We start from the raw sequence: 8,709 nt of genomic DNA, 5'->3' as shown, positions 1-8,709 counted from the left end.
AGGGATGGGAAAGAGGTGTTTTAATTTTCTTTTTATTTCTTATTATGTGGATCTTATTTAATCGGCAATAAATTAAATCAGTTTTCCCTAAGTTGAGTCTGCTTTGTCCATGATGCCACTTTATAAGTGATATCTCTGTCTCAAACCGTGAGCTATTTCATCATATCTTCTGTCTCTGTCCTGTTGAGGAAAGGGAGTGAGAGAAAGCATCTGGCAGCCAGCCAGATCCAAAAACAAGGTCCTTTGTCTTGTCTTCCAACTCCACGTGGATGTCTCAGATGCTCTAAGGCATCTCAAAGGACACCAACTGCCTATGAATCTAAACTTATATTTAGCAAATTACAAAAATAGTTTTATCTGTCCTGCTTCCTCTTCATTTCTCCTAATGATGAAGAGAACTACTTCAAGCTGAAGAGATAAGAGACTCACTTGGAGTACCTTATTCCAAAACTGCACTTTGCTTCAAACCTGAATCTGATTGATATCTGGAAGCATCCCACGCTGTTAATATGTCCAGTTTCAACACTCAAGTTCCTCAGAGTGTTGAAATCGCACTTTAGCCTACAGGTGTCTCAGTCCTTCCATTTTCCTGTTAAATATTTTATTTGAAAGCTTTCCTCAAAAGAAAAGTACTAATCTGCAATCTTCTGTGATAATATGAATACTAACATCAGACATAAAATATACCAGGGGCTGCCATTTTATTTGGAGAAAAGGAAGAGGAAATACAGTGTCCTGTGGCAAGATGACATCCTGATGCTTAAAATATGCAGTCAATCTGTTTAGACTGCTGCCTCTTCAGGATAAGATTTGCTTTATTTTTGTTGTCAGGGTTTCATATCCAGCCATATCTTTAGCACTTGTGTTATGCAAGTGATAAACAATTTTGTTCTCTCTCCACCCTTCCTTTTTTTTAATTTTTGCCATTTTTAGATTTATTTTTACAGTAGCTGGTTTTTCATTAACTATCTGCAGTAACTGACGTACAGAAGTCCCATGTTGTTAATAAGCTGTTACTAAATGTGCATCTTCCTGTGATTCTTTTTTTTTAATTGAGTATATTTACCTCCTAACACAGCTTTTAGCATTTACTCAGAATTTGATTTGTCTGTCAAAAGCAGGGAGAAGAAAATCTCATCCGATTGTAGACTGTCTTTCAGTGTTTTGAGAACGTAGAAGGGAGAGCATAGAGCAGTTTATGCCAGCGTGCACAGCAGTGCTGGGAGGTTACCAAGCAACAAGACGGAGATGTGTCACAGGGGCAAGGGAGATGGGAAAGATGAACAAAAGTGTGGACAAAGGATTCGAGAAGATGAAGAGAGGCGTCACAATTGCCTGACCTCTTCCTTATGTCTTATATTGAGTTGCAACGCTGTCCGTAAATACAGGTTGTGTAAAGCTTCTCAATTTGTTTACACAGGCCCTTTAGAGGCAGAGGGGTTGGAGAAAGCCTGGCATGTGACCTAATCATCAAAGGGTTATCCTGTCAGTAGTCCACTGAGTAAGCAAAAGGGGACAAAGTGTGCATATGGAAATGAAAAGCACATGCTTTTCACAGGAAGAGAGGCAGTCACAGCATGAACAAATCCTGTTGCAATGTACACAGAATCCAAAAAATATTGGTCAGACCCTGATTTCACTTTAAAAGGATGCACAGTCCATAACAGGACCTACATTTGGAAGTTAGATTTTCTTAAAATACATTCTTGCACCAATTTCCAACACTTCTGTCTTCATCCAAGTCATTTAAATGAAATCAGCCTTCTTCAAATTGAGAGATACAAAGACAAAGCTAGGATATATAAACCGTATAGGTCTACGTTAATTTTTTCAAGAGAATTTAGGTCTATTGTCCCTTTAAAATATATTTGTTCATATTCTATTTATTCATAATTTATTCCCTTGTTAGGTCTCCAAAGGTTAAATGAACTGGGATAACAGCAAATTCTCAAGGAATCATACTCACAATTCAGATAGTAATACAGCAAAGAAGTGTCAACAGCTATATTCAGTTCTTCCTATGCTCTTTGAGCCAAATCCAACAATCCCACTATAAACATAGGAGCCAAATATTGAGTTTCCCTGAAAGGAAAAGTTCCCTTGCAGGCATACTAAATATGAAAGAAACAGGGAATAAGTGTTTTTCATAGCATTATTAGAACATTGTAAATTCTTGCAGTTTACTCTTCTATTCTAGGATATTAATTGCCACAATTTATAGCATTATTTTTAAAGATCAGCATAGAAAAAAATGTGTATTTTGTGTTGCCCAATGTTGTCCCAAGATGTTTATTCTGAATACTATAACTTATATGTAATGGTAAATGCAAAACATTTTGAAAGATGCTGAAGCTCATTTTATATTTTTTCCTGTCATGCCTTTTTCTTCAACTTTTGCCAGGATCTTCCTACGATACTGTGGAAAATTGAGCACCAATTTTTGAGCATTTGACAACAATGATCCAGTAATTCTTCTGAACAAATCATTTTTTTTTTCTAGGTCATTACAACAGAGTGATGTTTTCAGAGACTGGGGTTCAGAGAAGAATAGAGATTGCTTTCTCTTCACAAAGATAAAGCTGAAAAAGGACAATGACCATTTGAAGGTGCTGTTTTCCTCAGTAGTCCTCTTTTAGTGAAATATAAAAGTTTGAGTAAAGCAGTGGCTCTAAATTTAGCAAAATCAATGTCTGAAACACCACTGACATACAAAGAAGTGGCTTCCTTATTATACAGCTACCATCTCAAAGCATTTCCCCAAGGTTAGCTTGAGGGTGAGCTGTACCAGCAGGAGATTCCATCAGGTTGTGGTCTCAGCGTTTTTCTGCTATATCTTAGTGGAAATTCATGTCACACACTATTCATTATAGAGCTTGAGGGAGGACATTCGGAGTTAAGGTGTTTGTCTTCCCAAGTAAACGTTACGCATGATGAAGCCCTGCTTTCCTGGAAATGGCTGAACATCTGCCTGCCAATGGGAAGTAATGAATGAATTCCTGATTTTTCTTTGCTTGCTCACGCAGCTTCAGCTTTACCTAGAAAAATGCCTTTATCTCAACCCACGAGTCATCTCACTTTTATCTTGCCAGTTCTCTCCCCCATCCCACTGACAGGGAGTGAGCTAGAAGCTGTGTGGGGCTTGGCTGCCTACTGGGGTTAAACCACAGCATCCTTCTGAACTCAGTTTATGTGCAACCTTCTATACACAACAAGTTGTCATCTGATCACCCTGTTAAGTTTTCACAGATCCTACAGGGGAGCACACAAACATATATTTTTATCTTTTATATATATTCCCTCAGTAGCTGAAATTTTACTAAAGTTAAAAATGTGACATCAACCAAAGAAAATGCATTTTTGAGAAGAAATAATCCATCAGCTTCATTTTAATTTGCTTAGTTTGCCACCAGGATGCAATTCAGACTGTGAGATGTCCTACTCAGATTGCAGTTCTTATTCATTTATCACTATGGGTTTATATACTGTGCACATATTCAAGCCATGCATATGGCCATCGAGATAATCAGTGTAGAAAGAAAAGTTACAGATTGAATCTGCCAGTGAAACAACCTCCTACCATCCTAATTAAAAATATAAATAAATAAAATAAAACCACAACTCAGTTACAACTTTGACTGAGTAAGTCATAGGCTGGTATTTGTTCTCAAACAAGATGATCATTAAGGCAATTTATGTTACTTAAGAAAATATATCTATTTTTGAGTTGAAATAACAGAAAAACAAACTGATCAAGTAAAACCTGTGGGAGTGAAAAAGAATATTGAAAAAGAATATTGTAATTTGGGAGACCAGTCTGAGTCTAGAAAGGCAACTATTTGGAGAACTTGTGGATACACCAAGTGTTCTCAGAGCTACACTGGGAAGAGTGTTTCTGGGAGAGCAGAGGTCACCAAAGAACTCGTGGATTTTCCAAAATGTAGATGCAAATTCAAGTGTTTTAAGTCATTCAAATTTAATAATGCCCTGAATGTGGGACTGGCAGTGAGGGATTTCCTTATTATATACCAAGCTGTAACTTTATAGAAAAGGACACAGCAGGGGACAGAGGAAACAGATGATCTCACATCTGCCTGTTGTGGAGATATTTTTGTAAAGGTTGCAAGATTACAGTTCTGATTATTGTCAGAAATGCAGAGAGCTGGTTAAGTCTTTTTAATGAAATTGTTCTCCTTAGAATATACTACTTGGTCATAACTGAACCACTTCATGACAAAATGTGTCAAATGAATTTTAATCAGAAAAGATTTCTTGAGTTCAGGGTAAAATTCCCAGTGAGAGAAAACCTACTTTATACTATCCAATATGCTGATGATTAGGCCTCTGTGATCTCTGTAGCTGAAGGAAACCTTGATTCTCTGTCCCAGTCTGACATTGTCTTTGTTCCCAGTGAATATTTTAACCAGAGACTAACCACATCACAGGCTTCTTGTTTCTTCTTTCTCAGGGCTGCATAAGGATTTCCAAAGATGCTTTTCCAGTCTGAGGCAGAAGAGCAAAATGCTGAACTTTTCCCCAGCCACAAGTAACAAGACAGATGCCCTGACATTTCCTAATTCCTGTCCTCCCAAGTCAGTATCATCCAGTACGTTACCAGACAATTCATTTACTGTCTTTATTTTCACTTTCATAAAATAAGGAGTATATGAGTGTAAAACAGCCACATCTTTTAAAAGTGGTATTGGAGTGTGCTTTATTCTTGTCATCTGGGGTGTGTTCCTCCTCAAATGGAACAAGACTTGATTTCACAATTAATCTCTGACTTTGTTGTGCTTAAAATAACTATATAACATCAGAAGTCACAACTCCTGTCTGTATTTTGTTCCAGTAATTCAATTATAACACATGTGGAGCATCCATGCAACACAAGCGCTGTGTATCTGGGCCACTTGAAATATAAATGTATGCTATTAAAGAGTGGAGGCATCTAGATATAAATAATCAAGGAGCTCAATCAGCTTTAGAACATCAGCTTTAAAAAAGAAAACTTATCATTTGCTTACAAGTGCCTGTTTTCCATTTGCAACTCTTACATTTGTAAGTTTTTTTTTCCTTCTTTTATTTTAAATCTTCTTTAACCCCATGTGAAGTGAAACTTGCTGTTGTCAGCTATTGCTGGGGAAAGGAGGGGAATCTCATTTCAGGTAAACTGGGTCAGTTCCCTCCTTTGTCATTATGAATAATTTAATTGCTACAGTTTGAAAAAGAAGTTATGTAAGCTGTCTGGATCATGGAGGTAGTCAATTCACATAGCAGCAAATGGCTAGAAAGTTTGTAGTGTTTCATCTCCCTATACACTATGTGAAAAAGTTATTTATTTCTCTGCAATTCAGCTTTTTTTTTCTTTTTTTTTTTTTTGTCCTTTTAAACATACTGTTTATAACATTAGTCAGTAAAATCAGTTCCACCACTATGGAAGAAATTCACACCTGTATCTAAAATGAGTTATGCTCAGAGCTATATATGAAAAATTCACCCTTTTTCACTGATGTAACATTTCTTTGTTTTACCCTCTGAGTTTAATTGAATTATTATCTGTGACAGTGTAATTCTTTAGACAATTCAAGGTAGAAGAGCATTAAAATATTGTGTAATTTAACACAAACGTAAAATGCTACATTACTTTTCCCATAAGCCTGTTTATCTCTTGTGAGTCAGCATGTCACCAGTATTTTGACTTTCACACTCTTAGAGGGTTTATTTCTTTCCTTCCCAAATTTATGTTTGGTTGTGGGTTTGTTGTTGTAATATTGTTGTGGGTTTTTTTGTTGTTTATTTGCTTTCATTTTTTTTCCTGAAAATACATTATGTATGATCCTGAAGGTGTGGAAAGAAAATGAACAATGAGACTTAGAAAAAAACATGAGTTCCCTTTGGAACAGTTGTTCCTTACGGTTCGACAATACCAAAACACTTATGCATTGTCTTTGAGTTCCTAAGTTATCTTACTAAAATCTGTTTTGTGTTGTATGTTTGCAAGCAAAAGCTCTTCCAGAGTTTCTAACAAATCTTATTTTGAAATTCAGGCACTCATCAGAGATTTCAGTCTAATTGAAAAATATTTTTATTCATCAGACAAAAAAAATGGATATGAGAATTTCTTCGTATTGTTAAACATTTTCTTCATCCTTTTTTTAGGGGAAAAAATAAAATAAATAAATCATGACTTTTCACCACTGCAATGAAAGTGTGGAATCAGCTTCGATCAAAGAGGAGAAAGATTTCCTGAACTTAAGGAACTACATCATAACTCAAGTGATTCAGATTTATTCTTTGGCTCTCATATAGACTACCAAATCACCCCTAGCTAATTACTTTCAGCTAAACTGTGGATCCATTACTTATGTGAATAGGACTGCACAACATGAATCTTCTCACTTATGCGAATAGAGTTGTTTGTGAATAATTCATATTGAGTATACTGAAACAATTTGTCATTTTCCTGGAAGGAAATACTTTTTATTATTTTTTTTTAAGGGGGAAACAAAACCTCACAGTCTGATCCAATTCCTGTTCTTTCTCTAAGTAGCATTTGCAATAGAAAAAGGATTTTGTTTTTATTTTAAAGGGTTTTGCTTAGAAATTAAGCTAAAGACTTCACTGAACTGTATTTTTTTCTCCACCATTAGCATATTTGTCTTTTTAATGTATTATGGAAAGTTATGTCTTGTGTGGTTTGCAAGATGTGGTCTCAAGAAGCAATGTTTTCAGCAATTCCTCTAGGAGACCTTAGCTGCAGTCTAATACACCACATTTATTCATGGCAACACTTCCTAAATATTTACATACTGCCATCATGCATATAACATTATGCCAAGCTTAAAATAAGACTTAGTGGAGCAGTTACCTTACTACGTCTTGGTTGCATATATACGTGCTAGTTAATTATTTTGGCCACTGAAAAGTTTAAAGAATGACCAAAAGTTTGTTTGTTTGTTTGTTTTCTCCAGGATAAAAAGCTTTAACACCTTCACTCCTCAGAACAGAAAGCACCTAACCTCAATCAACAGTCTTATCAAGAGTTTCTAGCTTGGCCTAGTTGTGTAACAGAATCTTCCAAACAAGCTTTTTCATCCAAAACAGACATCAGTTCTTTGACTGTTCCCCTAGATGTCCTCACAGGCTATCCAAAGTCACTTGGAGACCTGTGGATGCCCAGTAAGCTTTACTTCTTTTCAGCACTATTATTTTACTACTGCTACACCCTGTCCTGACAGACATTGTTGCTAAGCCTAACTTTTCATTAAGATCTGCGGACTCTAACATTTTTTATAAAATGGTAGCGGCATCAAAGAGAAAATTTGCCCCATTGTATATGACCAGATGATACGAGAAGGTTGGTGTCTTATACACAGAAAGAAATAGACGGGAAGGTGGCTCAAACCTAACTAGACCAAATGGAGATTTAATCAGTGAAAAAATACATATATAGCAAGTCGGATATGTGAAAGAGGAGTGAGAGTTCCTGTGCTTTATGCAGTGCATTATATCATTCTGCCCCACACATCCAAATGAGTTCATGTAAAGCTGTTTTAGCTGTCTTTCCTGTAAAGCACTCTGTACAATGCAGAGTAGATATACTTCAAATATTAAAAGCTGAGATGGGCGTGTGGCTCTGTGTCAAGGGGAACTAGCACCCTGAAGGAAATGGTCAAGAGAAAACAAGGATAAGAAAAAACAGAATGGCTGGTGGACTAAAAAAAAGTGTTGGCACAGATATTAGGACCCATTTGTCATCAGCCTGATGGAAATCTGCATTATTACAAGTCTTTGAAGAGGAATGAGCAAAAGAAAAAATAAAATAAAATAAAATGTAGAGGCTTCCCTGATGTCCTGCCTCTTCAACAGATGCTCATCCACATGGGGAGAAATGAGTCCTTTGCTGCTGGGACCCCTCAGAATTAGCAGCCTTATACATTATTTCAGTGAAGTCTTGTTCATTTTCAGACCAAAGACTGACTACTTTCTAGAGAAGAAATACTGCCCATATCTCGGGATAATGACTTGAGCTTGAAAATATTTGTCCCACTAAGTGTTCCATAAGAAATTGAAACTAATCCTTTTGTTGACCAAATGAAACTAAATTATATGCTAACATTAAGTGCAGTAAGAAACTTCCAGGGAAGGCATCAAGGACTTGCATCTCACCTAGTGCTTTGCCACATTTGAATCAAAGAAGCCTTATCAATAGGTGCCATCAGGACCTATCCTCAGCTTCCTGCCCCAAACAGAACAAACAAACAACAACAACAACAAATCGATTACTGGGAATATCCTAAAAGGATCTTGTTATTCATTATCTACAGTTTCATTAGCACACTTACTGTCATGGAAGCCATTAAACGAGGCTGCATCTGAAGATGATCCACTGGATATATTAAAATGCTTCTGAAACACTACAGCACTTAACAGTGTTCTCTCAAAGTTAGCAAAACAGATGATTCATGCTCCATTCCTTGCCTTTAACTATGATGGACCTAATCCAATTTGGGGGTGGGGAGGAGTGAAGCAGACAGCACGATGATGCACAAACACCCAGGGCTCCTAGACATATCTAGGGAGGTAACTGTCTGAGACTGGGAAACAGAAAAACAGGAGCACTGAAAAATTATCTCATGGGTAATGCAGTGAAGATGTAACTGCAGTGAACTCAAGCTAAGGAAAGCATTTTCCATTTTCTAAATTGTCATG

General features: G+C 36.6%; 1 long non-coding RNA gene across 1 annotated transcript; it reads left to right on the top strand.

The window, feature by feature from the left end:
- The first annotated feature begins 1,133 nt into the window (after positions 1-1,133).
- Positions 1,134-4,604, top strand: LOC136789809 (uncharacterized). Its single transcript, XR_010828839.1, has 3 exons — positions 1,134-1,388; positions 2,501-2,606; positions 4,466-4,604. It is a non-coding gene; the product is annotated as an uncharacterized lncRNA (long non-coding RNA).
- Positions 4,605-8,709: the final 4,105 nt, after the last annotated feature.

This window comes from Anser cygnoides, chromosome 2 (assembly GCF_040182565.1).
Source record: "Anser cygnoides isolate HZ-2024a breed goose chromosome 2, Taihu_goose_T2T_genome, whole genome shotgun sequence".
Lineage (NCBI taxonomy): Eukaryota > Metazoa > Chordata > Aves > Anseriformes > Anatidae > Anser > Anser cygnoides.
The sequence above is the reverse complement of the archived record's forward strand: the minus strand, read 5'-3'. Positions and strand labels throughout refer to the sequence as shown.